The sequence below is a fragment of the Schistocerca gregaria genome, chromosome X (assembly GCF_023897955.1).
Source record: "Schistocerca gregaria isolate iqSchGreg1 chromosome X, iqSchGreg1.2, whole genome shotgun sequence".
In the NCBI taxonomy this organism is placed as follows: Eukaryota; Metazoa; Arthropoda; class Insecta; order Orthoptera; family Acrididae; genus Schistocerca; species Schistocerca gregaria.
The window spans coordinates 668,901,210-668,916,011 of NC_064931.1; the positions used below are offsets into that span (position 1 = coordinate 668,901,210).

At 40.2% G+C, this 14,802-nt stretch overlaps 1 non-coding gene across 1 annotated transcript; it reads left to right on the plus strand.

Moving 5' to 3' along the window:
* The first annotated feature begins 14,504 nt into the window (after positions 1 to 14,504).
* Positions 14,505 to 14,579, plus strand: Trnas-aga (transfer RNA serine (anticodon AGA)). The gene has a single exon. It is a non-coding gene; the product is annotated as a tRNA-Ser (tRNA).
* Positions 14,580 to 14,802: the final 223 nt, after the last annotated feature.

The following is a 14,802-nucleotide window of genomic DNA, read 5'->3' on the forward strand; positions in this document are numbered from 1 at the left end:
CCGAAATTCCAAAGTATACAAACATTAAAAACATAAGTTATTTCTAGAACTTTCCAAATATCAGAAATACTAAATAACAAAAAAACTGTTGGTGAACTGGTTTAAGAAAGCAACTAGTGACACGTCAGGCAGAGGCCCAAACCACTTCACTTTACTGCACGCAGCATAGCTCGCCGCTATATACATTAATACAAAGACAGGGTTGTTTCTAGGTATTTGAACATCAGAAATATATTTTACTTCTTCAACAAATGTTAAAATTTTAAATTCGTAAAGCGAAAAGTGAATACTAGAAAACAACAATTTTACATTTGTAGACTTATTTCCACAGAAAACAATGTATTGTCGTTTTGTTGATTGGTGTATCATGCAGTCGCAGGTCCTGTCTTTCTAGAACAGTGAGCAGTTAGCTGATATATGTAAAAATTTATTGGGGTTATAAAATGTCGAACTCCAAGACATTGTTCGTGACTGATAGCGTCTGGTGAAGCTTTTAAATTCAGCGTCAATTTCGTGCAGGCAAGGCCAGGCAGATTAAGATATTGTATATTGCACAACCCGCCCACACGTAGATACGCTGAAACGACTCTGCGCTTGGGTCAAGGCTATGCACACATAAGAAAAGACAATTGTTAATGGCAAAGGGAGAAATTTATTATTTCAAAAATTGATGAGCTGTACGATTCCTGAATGCTTTTAATTTAAACCGCAGTTATATCAACAGCAATCAACCCGGCACACGTGTACGTTAAATTACGGTAACAATTCCAAAAGCGTCTGGAACAAAGACATCGATTTAGTTTCTACATTAAGAGCGAAAACAGAAAAAAGAAAAACAAAGTTAGTGATTTATTGTTCCTGACGAGTACTCACGGGATAAAAGGGCTTATAAAACTAGCATTTTTTTTCTATTTTTCGATAACTCCTTGCAACAAACGGCGTTCTATTGGGGGAGATGTAGTATTCATAATGGAATGTTGGTTGCATCATAGAGACAACTGCGACAGAGCCTTATTTACTTACAACAATATCGCAGTCTTTTAATTCTACTAATTACTACCTACTGCAACTTTAAAAAAAAAAGAATAGCACTTAGTGCAGCATCAGTTCTTCCCATTTCTCACTACACGTAAAATGTTGGTTAGATATATATATATATTAAACAACAAAGTTAAAAAAAACTTATATTTCTCTCTTAGTCCGTGAAATTTCTTTAGTGGAATGGTTCTCAGAGTATGATAATACGTTTCACCGATTTGACATTATCCTATTGTATTTTTTCAGTGCAGAGATTACAGGTATTGCTATTGTTGTTGTTGTTGTTGTTGTGGTCTTCAGTCCTGAGACTGGTTTGATGGAGCTCTCCATGCTACTCTATACTGTGCAAGCTTCTTCATCTCCCAGAACCCACTGCAACCGACATCCTTCTGAATCTGCTTAGTGTAGTCATCTCTTGGTCTCCCTCTACGATTTTTACCCTCCACGCTGCCCTCCAGTACTAAATTGGTGATCCCTTGAAGCCTTAGAACATGTCCTACCAACCGATCTCTTCTTCTGGTCAAGTTGTGCCACAAACTTCTCTTCTCCCCAATCCTATTCAATACTTCCTCATTAGTTATGTGATCTACCCATCTAATCTTCAGCATTCTTCTGTAGCACCACATTTCGAAAGCTTGTATTCTCTTCTTGTCCAAACTATTTATCGTCCATGTTTCACTTCCATACATGGCTACACTCCATACAAATACTTTCAGAAATGACTCCCTGACACTTAAATCTAGACTCGATGTTAACAAATTTCTCTTCTTCAGAAACGCTTTCCTTGCCATTGCCAGTCTACATTTTATATCCTCTCTACTTCGACCATCATCAGTTATTTTGCTCCCCAAATAGCAAAACTCCTTTACTACTTTAAGTGTCTCATTTCCTAATCTAATTCCCTCAGCATCACCCGACTTAATTCGACTACATTCCATTATCCTCGTTTTGCTCTTGTTGATGTTCATCCTATATCCTCCTTTCAAGACACTATCCATTCCGTTCAACTGCTCTTCCAAGTCCTTTGCTGTCTCTGACAGAATTACGATGTCATCAGCGAACCTCGAAGTTTTTTTTTTCTTCTCCATGGATTTTAATACCTACTCCAAATTTTTCTTTTGTTTCCTTTACTGCTTGCTCAATATACAGATTGAATAACATCGGGGAGAGACTACAACCCTGTCTCACTCCCTTCCCAACCACTGCTTCCCTTTCATGTCCCTCGACTCTTATAACTGCCATCTGGTTTCTGTACAAATTTTAAATAGCCTTCGCTCCCTATATTTTACCCCTGCCACCTTCAGAATTTGAAAGAGAGTATTCCAGTCAACACTGTCAAAAGCTTTCTCTAAGTCTACAAATGCTAGAAACGTAGGTTTGCCCTTCCTTAATCTAGCTTCTAACATAAGTCGTATGGTCAGTATTGCCTCACGTGTTCCAACATTTCTACGGAATCCAAACAGATCTTCCCCGAGGTCGGCTTCTACTAGTTTTTCCATTCGTCTGTAAAGAGTTCGCGTTAGTATTTTGCAGCTGTGACTTATTAAACTGATAGTTCGGTAATTTTCACATCTGTCAACACCTGCTTTCTTTGGTATTGGAATTATTATATTCTTCTTGAAGTCTGAGGGTATTTCGCCTGTCTCATACACCTTGCTCACCAGATGGTACAGTTTTGTCAGGACTGGCTCTCCCAAGGCCGTCAGTAGTTCCAATGGAATGTTGTCTACTCCGGGGGCCTTGTTTCGACTCAGGTCTTTCAGTGCTCTGTCAAACTCTTCACGTAGTATCGTATCTCCCATTTCGTCTTCATCTACATCCTCTTCCATTTCCATAATATTGTCCTCAAGTACATCGCCCTTGTATAGACTCTCTATATATTCCTTCCACCTTTCTGCTTTCCCTTCTTTGCTTAGAACTGGGTTTCCATCTGAGCTCTTGATCTTCATACAAGTGGTTCTCTTTTCTCCAAAGGTCTCTTTAATTCTCCTGTAGGCAGTATCTATCTTACCCCTAGTGAGATAAGCCTCTACATCCTTGCATTTGTCCTCTAGCCATCCCTGCTTAGCCATTTTGCACTTCCTGTCGATCTCATTTTTGAGACGTCTGTATTCCTTTTTGCCTGCTTCATTTACTACATTTTTATATTTTCTCCTTTCATCAATTAAATTCAATATTTCTTCTGTTACCCAAGGATTTCTACTAGCCCTCGTCTTTTTACCTACTTGATCCTCTGCTGCCTTCTCTACTTCGTCCCTCAGAGCTACCCATTCTTCTTCTACTGTATTTCTTTCCCCCATTCCTGTCAATTGCTCCCTTATGCTCTCCCTGAAACTCTGTACAACCTCTGCTTCTTTTAGTTTATCCAGGTCCCATCTCCTTAAATTCCCACCTTTTTGCAGTTTCTTCAGTTTTAATCTACAGGTCATAACCAATAGATTGTGGTCAGAGTCCACATCTGCCCCTGGAAATGTCTTACAATTTAAAACCTGGTTCCTAAATCTCTGTCTTACGATTATATAATCTATCTGAAACCTGTCAGTATCTCCAGGCTTCTTCCATGTATACAGCCTTCTTTTATGGTTCTTGAACCAAGTGTTACCTATGATTAAGTTGTGCTTTGTGCAAAATTCTACCAGGCGGCTTCCTCTTTCATTTCTTTGCCCCAGTCCATAATCACCTACTATGTTTCCTTCTCTCCCTTTTCCTACTACTGAATTCCAGTCACCCATGACTATTAAATTTTCATCTCCCTTCACTATCTGAATAATTTCTTTTATTTCATCATACATTTCTTCAATTTCCTGGTCATCTGCAGAGCTAGTTGGCATATAAACTTGTACTACTGTAGTAGGTGTGGACTTCGTATCTATATTGGCCACAATAATGCGTTCACTATGCTGTTTGTAGTAGCTTACTCGCATTCCTATTTTCCTATTCATTATTAAACCTACTCCTGCATTACCCGTATTTGATTTTGTGTTTATAACCCTGTAGTCACCTGACCAGAAGTCTTGTTCCTCCTGCCACCGAACTTCACTAATTCCCACTGTATCTAACTTTAACCTATCCATTTCCCTTTTTAAATTTTCTAACCTACTTGCCCGATTAAGGGATCTGACATTCCACGCTCCGATCCGTAGAACGCCAGTTTTCTTTCTGCTGATAACGACATCTTCTTGAGTAGTCCCCGCCCGGAGATCCGAATGGGGGACTATTTTACCTCCGGAATATTTTACCCAAGAGGACGCCATCATCATTTAATCATACAGTAAAGCTGCATGCCCTCGGGAAAAATTACGGCCGTAGTTTCCCCTTGCTTTCAGCCGTTCGCAGTACCAGCACAGCAAGGCCGTTTTGGTTAATGTTACAAGGCCAGATCAGTCAATCATCCAGACTGTTGCCTCTGCAGCTACTGAAAAGGCTGCTGCCCCTCTTCAGGAACCACACGTTTGTCTGGCCTCTCAACAGATAGCCCTCCGTTGTGGTTGCACCTACGGTACGGCTATCTGTATCGCTGAGGCACGCAAGCCTCCCCACCAACGGCAAGGTCCATGGTTCATGGGGGTAGGGGTACAGCTATAATCATTTCGTTAATCAACCCACAGAAACTGGGGTGTAGCGCCACCAAACATTTCGCAGTAGCGTGTTCCTTAAGACGCTTTATTGATTATTATATTCAAAGATAGCTGAGTTCTCCTTTTGTAGAACAGTGATAAAAGCGTTGCTATTTTCTATGGAAATAAAATGCTCTTGTACTGTTTTCATTTGATTCTCAATATTCTAAAAATTACACCCATAACTTTACGTGTAGTGTGTCATTCAGTCTAAAACACAAAATTAATATTAGTATGCTCAAATGTTTTCCTTAAACGCAAGCACTTTTCCAATTTGGAATATGGCAGCACCATTATTTCACAGAAAAGTGTTATGTCGGAGATAGGGTCACCACAACTCATCATCTGAAAAAGTAAAGGCACTGACAACTCCCATTATTTTGTACACTCTAAATTAGTGTTCCTAGTGATGAAAACGAAATACAAATAACCTCAAACAACCAGTAGATGTAGCAGGTGATTACTTTATTAAGAAAGCCGAAAAATTATGAGCCAATTTCAGTGGTCTTCTTCCTACAATATATTCTCCCATTGCACAAGAGGGAATAGAAATTGTGCGTCAGTTGGGCACCCTAACTGCAACACATTTCTCTCCCATCGAACCTGCTGATGTAGGCTTAGGATGGTGCGCGGATTCCAGTTTCACTGATTTTAATTAAGTTTCTAGTATGTTTATTCCTGAGAAAATCTGTATAACTCCTTAATTAACATCAGGACCGAGCTCTTCTACGTTACTTAACCATTGCTAAGTCATGCTCAGTGTAACTGCATGTAGCAGTTCCAAAGCATTATGTAAATTCGAAATGGCAGCTATTATGGTGAAACAACAAGTTAAAACTAAAACTTTATGATGATCAGTTACTAAAAAACAGGAAAAATCTATTGCAAAAACAAATACGAGGGCAAGAACACAGATGATCAGTTAAATACATTTGTTTATTTGAATTTAGTCGTGTTGTGTGTGTGTGTGTGTGTGTGTGTGTGTGTGTGTGTGTGTGAGTGGGTGAGTGGGTGGTGGATGGATTCAAATGGATAAATGAAAAAATTGTGTCGTCATAGAAGTGCTTGTTTCAGTCACTTTGCCGCGCGTGCTAGCCGCGCGGTCTTGGGTGCCTTGTCACGGTCCGCGCAGCTCCCCCGTCGGAGGTTCGAGTCCTTCCATGGGCATGTGTGTGTGTGTGTGTGTGTGTGTTGTCCTTAGTGTAAAATAATTTAAGTTAGACTAAGTAGTGTATAAGCTTAGGGACCGGTGACCTCAGCAGTTTGGTCCCATGAGACCTTACGACAGTTTCAGTCGCTTTATCAAAATGGCTCTGAGCACTATGGGACTTAACATCTGAGTCCATCAGTCCCCTAGAACTTAGAACTACTTAAATCTAATTAACCTAAGGACATCACACACATCCATGCCCGAGGCAGGATTCGAACCTCCGACCGTAGCGGTAGCGCAGTTCCAGACTGAAACGCTTAGAACCGCTCGGCCATGGTCACTTTATCACCAAAGGAAATTCATCTCAACCCGCCGAAGGTTTGACGGTAGTGTGGTCCTTTATTTCTAACAATAAAAACGAAATGGATATCTGATTTCAAACGCGTCCGTACTTCTGTTGAAGATGATCCACGTCGAGATCGACCCATAACCACCTGGTAGAATAAATTTTCAATGAACAATTTTCTATGAAAAAGCGTTGTACGAAATTGGTAACGTATTTGTTGAACACCGACAGAGAACAAATACATAAACAAACTACCAGTAATAATTTTACAGTTTAAAAAAAAAATCTAACCGATTTTGAACTCCCATTTATACTATGAGACTGGTGTCACCATTTCAAGACAGGAACGAGGCGGTGTTTAGAAGTCAGTAGCCCTGTACCAAACTGTGGAAGTCAATTTCATCTGCATAAAAGGTTATGACCAGTGGTTTGTTAACACGTTCGCTGCCATCGGCGCACCAGCGCGCCCGGCCGATACTGGTGCACATGCCGTGGACGCGCCTGCGCGGCGAGAGACTCAGCTGTTACGAGGCACCACGGTTTAGTCGGGCACAGCCATTTGGTGTGGTTTATTGCGCAGGCACTCTAAGAACGTATTGTTTTCAGTTTTACGGGTGGGGTTTGTGTTTTTTCCCTACAGTTTTTCTCTGTTGTGGAAAACAATCGTGACACGGCGAGCCCTTCAGAACCTAAGATACGTAAAATACGGGACACAGTAAATGTACAAAAACTAACGGATGCGGAATTATTACCAGGTCACCAGCATTGTGAAGCCTAATGCAGGATTTGCTCAGGTGACTGTTAACATAAGGAGTTATGTAGGGATTTTACTAAAGAGGATCAGGTAGTGATTGTGGGTGGGGCTGGTAATAGTATTGATAGGGATGGGGAGTATGGCATAGATGGTGGCCTGTAAAAGATAGCCACTCAGACTGGGAACACGAATGTGCATTTCATGGAACTGTTTCAGCGTCACGATCGGCCTCATCTTAATACAGCCGTCAGGCGTAATAACATGAGACTTGGGGGTGCGCTGATGACAGAAAGCATGGCTCACATTTCAGTGGTGCCGGTGGAGTCTATCAGCAGGACGGGTTTCACTACACATACCTCAACAGGTATGGGAAGCGGAGATTGGCAAAGCTTATAGGTGACAGCATAGGTGGGGTTGGTGGGATCACTCATGGGAAAATTACTGCAGTAGTGGGTGTTAGAGCTGCACCTTTTTTAGATTGAAGTCAGCTGATAGGTATTCCTGCTTAAGGGAAGTCTCTCTAACAAAAAAAAAACACTTTTGACAAAGCTTAGGTATCCGGGTAATGAGGGAATTAGTATATTTCATCAAAATATACAAGGTATTAGAGATAAAGTTAGTGAACTGCTTATAGATGTTGACTCTGAAATTATTGATATATCTGAACACTTCTTAAATAAGGAGATAATTCAGAGGCTTCCTATACCAGGCTACAGGTTGGCTCGCAGCTTTTCGAGGAGCTCTTTGCGGTGTGGGGGAGTAGCCATGTATGTGAAAAACGGCATCCCACTTGAGTCAATTGATGTTTCAAAGTACTGCACTGAAAAGGTGTTTGAATGTTGTGCGGGTGTGGATAAATCTAACGGAGCTAAACTTCTAACTTTTGTAATTTATAGATCCCCAGACTCCAATTTCACAACATTTTTGCTAAAGCTAGAGGAGGTTCTTGGTTCACTTTATAGGAAATACAAAAAGTTAGTTATATGTGGTGACTTCAATATTAATTGTATAAATGATTGTGCAAGGAAGAGGATGCTGGTAGACCTCCTTAATTCATATAATCTTATGCAAACCGTATTCTTTCTAACGAGAGTTCAAGGCAACAGTAGAACAACCATAGACAACATTTTTGTTCATTCCTCATTACTAGAAGGGCATTCTGTTAGCAAAACGGTGAATGGCCTTTCAGATCATGATGCACAAATTTTAACTCCAAAAGATTTTTGTGCTGCAACACGTGTTAAATATAGTCATCAGCTGTTTAGGAAAGCTGATCCAGTTGCTGTAGAGACCTTTGTAAACCTTATCGAGGAACAAGAGTGGCAAGATGTTTATAGCGCTGATACAGTAGACGATAAATATAATGCTTTTTTCAAGACTTTTCTCTTGCTCTTTGAAAGTCGCTTTCCGTTAGAATGTTCAAAACAGGGTACTAGCACAAACAGGCAGCCTGGGTGGCTGACTAGAGGGATAAGAATATCTTGTAGAACAAAGTGGCAATTATATCAAAACGTTAGAAACAGTCAAAATCTAAATGCAGCAGCCCATTACAAACCGTATTGTAAGGTGCTTAAAAATGTTATTAGGAAATCAAAAAGTATGTGGTATGCAGATAGGATAGCTAAGTCTCAGGATAAAATTAAAACCATATGGTCAGTCGTAAAGGAAGTGGCTGGTCTGGAGAGACAGGTCGAGGATATAGAATTAGTGCGTAGTGGGAATGTCCGTGTTACTGATAAGTACAGTATTTAATAATCACTTTCTGAATATAGCAGGTGACTAAATAGAAACCGAGTCCCAAAAGGGAATCATATAGCGCTCTTAGAAAAAAGTGTTCCGAGACTGTCACGTGAAATGCTCCTCCATGATACTGACAAGAAGGAGATTGAGTTAATAATTAAATCACTAAAGACCAAGAACGCTCATGGATATTACGGGGTATCTAGCAGAATACTGAAGTATTGTTCTATGTATGTTAGCCCAGTACTTAGCCATATCTGTAACTTTTGCTTTAGGAGTGGTCGGTTTCAAAAATGGTTCAAATGGCTCTGAGCACTATGCGACTTAACTTCTGGGGTCATCAGTCGCCTAGAACTTAGAACTAATTAAACCTAACTAATCTAAGGACATCACACACGTCCATGCCCGAGGCAGGATTCGAACCTGCGACCGTAGCGGTCGCTCGGTTCCAGACTGTAGCGCCTAGAACCGCACAGCCACTCTGCCCGGCATTGGTCGGTTTCCTCACCGATTAAAGTACTCGGTAGTGAAGCCACTTTATAAATGGGAGACAGGGATAATGTTGACAATTATAGACTTATTTCTATGCCATCGGTGTTTGCTAAAGTTATCGAGAAGGTTGTATATGCAAGGTTACTGGAGCATTTAAATTCACATAATTTGCTGTCAAATGTTAAGTTTGGTTTTAGAAATAGTTTAACAACTGAAATGCTATATTCTCTTTTCTCTGTGAGGTTTTGACGGATTAAATAAAAGGTTGCGGACGCTAGGTATTTTCTTTGATTTAACCAAGGCTTTTGACTGTGTTGACCACAAAATATTTCTGCAGAAGTTGGACCATTATGGAGTAATGGGAGTAGCTTACAATTGGTTCGCCTCTTACTTTAAGAACAGAAAGCAGAAGGTAATTCTCCGCAATATTGAGAGTGGTAGTGATGTTCAGTCCTAAAGGGCCACTGTTAAGTGGAGCATTCCCCAAGGGTCGGTGCTGGGGCCACTGCTGTTTCTTATTTATATAAATGATATGCCTTCTAGTATTACAGGTGATTCAAAAATATTTCTGTTTGCTGATGACACCACCTTGATAGTGAAGGATCTTGTGTGTAATATTGAAACAGTATCAAATAATGTAATTCATGTAAGTTTGTGGCTTGTGGAAAATAATTTGGTACTAAATCACAGTAAGACTCAGCTTTTGCAGTTTCTAACTCACAATTCAACAAGAGCCGATATTTTGATAAGACAGAATGGGCATATTATAAGCGAGACGGAACAGTTCGAGTCCCTAGGCCTTCGGATAGATAGTAAGCTGTTGTGGAAAGCCCATGTACAGGATCTTGTTCAGAAACTAAATGCTACTTTATTTACCATTAGAACAGTATCTGAAGTAAGTGACACTTCAACACGAAAAGTAGTCTACTTCGCATATTTTCATACGCTTATGTCGTCTGGTATTATTTTTTGGGGTAATTCTTCTGATTCAAAAAGGGTACTTTGGCTCAAAAACGTGCTGTTCGAGCTATATGTGGTGTAAGTTCGAGAACCTCTTGTCGACCCCTATTCAATAGTCTGGGAATTCTGACACTGCCCTCACAGTATATATTTTCTTTAATGACGTTTGTTGTTAGCAATATCAGCCTATTCCCAAGAGTTAGCAGCTTTCACTCAGTTAATACTAGGCAGAAGTCCAATCTACATGTGGAATGCATTTCCTTGACTCTTGTGCAGAAAGGAGTGCAGTATTCTGCTGCATCCATTTTCAATAAGCTACCACAAGAACTCAAAAATCTTAGCAGTAGCCCAAACTCTTTTAAGTCTAAACTGAAGAGTTTCCTCATGGCTCACTCCTTCTATTCTGTCGAGGAGCTCCTTGAAGAGCTACAAAATTAAGCAAATTCCAGTGTTACATTGTTGATTTTCTTTATTTAAATTTACGACTTGTCACCTGAATATGTTTTTTTTATATTTCATTTTATCTGTTTCTAATATCGTGTTATAATTTCATGTATTGAATCATTCCATGACCAAGAAGATTTGTCCTTAATTTGGTCCCACTGAACAATAAATAAATAAAAATAAATTACGAATATTAGAAGAAAGCGATTCGGAAACGGAATTGGCCAGTGGGGAGGACTGGTGGGAATCCAGTAAAGAGTCTGTTGGAGCCAAGTTTGCTTTAGATGAGACTGTAAAAATGGCTGTGAAGAATCCAAGCGACAGGGAAAGAGCAGAAGGAGTGGTAACAAGTGGTAACGTAGCTGATACAATTGTTGCATGGGAAAGCGAGCCAGTTGGAATGGTAAATTGCCCCTTTATAAAAAATGAGGGAGTGCTAATTCAACCAACAGGAAACACTCCTTTAGATTATTTTCGTCTTTTGCTGACGGTCGAATTTCTATTGAAAGTTGTAGAAGGAACAAATCGAAACGCAATTGAATTATTCCTTTCTGTGGGAACCAAAGAACAATTGCGAATAAACTGTTGGAAAGATGTGATGGTTGGCGAATTGTCAGTGTTCTTGGAAGTTTTCCTGCACATGGGAAATGTAAAGATGAGGAAGTTGCAGGACTATTAGAAAAAGGACCCTTTATTTCACGTGAAAGCAATTGCCGATAGTATTTCACGAAATCGTTTTCTTCTAATACTACGTGCATTGTATTTTTCTGAAAATCCAGAACAGGGCGAAACAAAACCATCCGACAGGTTGTATAAAATACGTCCAGTTATCAATTTTTTTCAATGTAAGGATGAACCAAGAGTATTACCCTGGACGGGAACTGTCACTGGACGAATCACTGATCCTTTGGAAGATTACTTTTCCGCCGATACATCAAAAATAAAAAGTATAAATATGGCATAATGCTATATATTTTGAGAATTCCCACTGGAATGGTCCTAAAATTCGCGGTATACACTGGCATGCTGGACGATTTAGGAGGAAGAGGCCATGCGCAAAACATTGTTCTTCATTTATCGGATGAACAGTTGAATGCTGGTCACCACGTGTACGTAGACAATTACTATAATAGCTTCGTATTGGATAAGTTGCTCCTCGATAAGAAGACTCACTGGAGGGGAACTCTGAGGGTGAATAGGAAGGATACACCTAAGAAATACAGAAGGCAAAATTACGAAAAGTTGAAGCCCTTGCCAGATTTGCGGAAGGAGTTATGATTGGCAAGTGGCGTGATAAGAGGGAGATTCGCTACATTTCTAATGCATTTACAAATGAAATGGTTGAGGTTGAAAACAAAAGAAAGGCCGATTTATGTCGGGAGTTGATCGGCACGATCAGATCTTATCATATTACCTCTCGGAACGAAAAACTATACGCTGGTACAAGAAATTTTTTATGCACTTTACGGAAATGATGCTGACATACGCACATGCCCTACACAATAAATATTGTGGCACAAAAATGCCCCTCCAAGAATTCAGACTCAGTATTATAAGAGCACTACTCCCACAAAAACAGATAGAACGGCCAGTCAGAAATCCCCAACATGTTTTAGTAAAACAAGAATCAACTGGAAAATCAAAAAACACCGAGAAAAAAGTGCAAATCATGCGCCAGTCGAGGACAACAAACAGACACGATTTACGAGTGCCCAGATTGCCCAAATAAAGCAGAGTATTGTTTGAATTGTTCCGTTATTCACCACCTCTAAAGGCAAATAGTACTTTCGTTATTCTTTGATTTTTTACCGTTATGTGTATTTATTTTATTTATCTGAGTGTAATCGCTAAAGTTCTTGATTCGATCTTTTCTTAGGTTTAACATACATTGTATTACAGACGTTTCTTCAAGATCTTGTGTTTGTTTTTGAATGCTGTTTCTACAATATTTTTTGTTCAATAAATATGTCGTTTGTCAGTAGGATGATTCGTTTTATTTTTGAATATAAAATAAAAATGTAGTACTCTAAACTGTCCAATTTTCAGGAAAAATAAACGAGACGCACTAGCGCGTCCATGGCCACCCGCTACAGAATGTGGCTTGATATGCCACTGACGTCTTAGTGCACCCCAAAAAAAAATTAATTCACGAGAGTAAATTTTACCTTTTACTTATAAAATAAATACTTTTATATTACTTTTAGCAATACAGTTTGAGATTCTATTATAAAAAATTATTGGTTACGTACAACGCAAAGCCAATTACAGTGGCAGCGAAAGTGTTAAATGAGGAGGCTATTTTTTTTCCTTGTAAATGGTGAAATAATGAATTGCGAGTACTACACAATTCTTCTATAATAGCTAGTAAAAGTTTTATGAGAAGAGACCTGAATGGTAAAAGAAAATAATAGTTCTTCAGCTAGAGAATGAACTGGGGCATTGGTAACGAGTAAACTGCAGTATTTTATGTTCATAGTTTTGGAATATTTGCCCTACTCATCATATTTGGCCGCCCTTATTTCGTACCCCTTTCCAAAATCTCAAGCAATTTATCCCTGGAAAACGTTTTGAGTCAATTGAAAAGGCTATGCCAGCCTTAGATACGTATTTTGGAGACTTCCCAGAATGGTAGTCCTAAGATGGAATATGCCCGTTCAAGAAACGATAGACAAACCGCATTGAACTAAAAACACATGTCTATAAAATCTCACTTTGCTCTCGTACATCTTGAGATTGTTTAGCTAATGACAATGGGAGTTTTGCTGTTTGGTGTCTCCAGATTACTGTTGTCTGAACGTTTCTTATTAATTATGCAAACAAGTCAGAGAGTATCATAAAGGTTGACTCGTCATAGAACAATAAGTTTTCTGGATGTCGATCAGACACATCAATGTGTTATCTGTCTCTCTTCGTGTTTTGGAAGATTACTACGTCACGCTGATATCAATATTTTTAAGTGCCTTTTGAAGTGTCCTCTTCAATGATTCAGACTGGACTCGCACTGTGGAAATTTGAATTGCCAACTACACGATGTTGCCCTGTATGAGTTAGCTGGGTAACAGTTCCTCATCACTTAAGTGTGAATTTTAATTGCCTTTTGAAGCTGGATTCAGCTTGTTATTAAAACGAGCACAGTACACCTATTCAGTTGTTCCCCGTATCTTCTTTACAGCAGGTCACCTCATACATACAGCCATTTGTTGACAATCCCACTTTATCTCTAAACCAAGTGCCTGGAACTGCTTCCTGGCGTAACAGATAAGTAACATCTGGTGTCAGACGTGGGTTACCTGAAAAGAGGCACAAAAAATTTAGAAACCTATAACTACAAGTAATAAAACCCAGGTGACCTTTCCTCATACTTGGAATATACAATCATGGTATTTCTGCGTCATGTCTAGTCTAGCATTTAATCTTAATTACGGTCACATGCAACGTAATTCACGTGGGATTTTAGCTTATGTGCTCCACTGAGAAATGTGTCATGTTTGTGAAGCGATCCCTACAGTTCAAAAAGTTTCGAGACCGATTAAAACTGTGTGCCGGACCGAGACTCGAACTCGGGACCTTTGCCTTTCGCGGGCAAGTGCTCTATCAAAAGTTTGGAAGGTAGGAGACGAGGTACTGGCAGAAGTAAAGCTGTGAGGACGGGGTGTGAGTCGTGCTTGGGTGGCTCAGTTGGTAGAGCACTTGCCCGCGAATGGCAAAGGTCCCGAGTTCGAGTCTCTGTCAGGCACACAGTTTTAATCTGCCAGGAAGTTTCATATCAGCGCACACTCCGCTGCAGAGTGAAAATCTCATTCTGGAAACATCGCCCAGGCTGTGGCTAAGCCATGTCTCCGCAATATCCTTTCTTTCAGGAGTGCTAATTCTGCAACGTTCGCAGGAGAGCTTCTGTAAAGTTTGGAAGGAAGGAGACGAGGTACTGGCAGAAGTAAAGCTATGAGAACGGGGCGTGAGTCGTGCTTGGATAGCTCAGTTGGTAGAGCACTTGCCCGAGAAAGGCAAAGGTCCCGAGTTCGAGTCCCGGTCAGGCATACTGTAAGTAGGCTGTTTACGTTTTCTTATTGGTAACGCCACGTAGCGCTCTGTATGAAAAATCACTGGCTGTGCCATGTGCAGTCTGTGGCTGGTTTGCATTGTTGTCTGTCATTGTAGTGTTGGGCAGCGGCAGCTGGATGCTAACAGTGCGTAGCGTTGCGCAGTTGGAGGTGAGCCGCCAGCAGTGGTGGACGTGGGGAGAGAGATGGCGGAGTTTTGA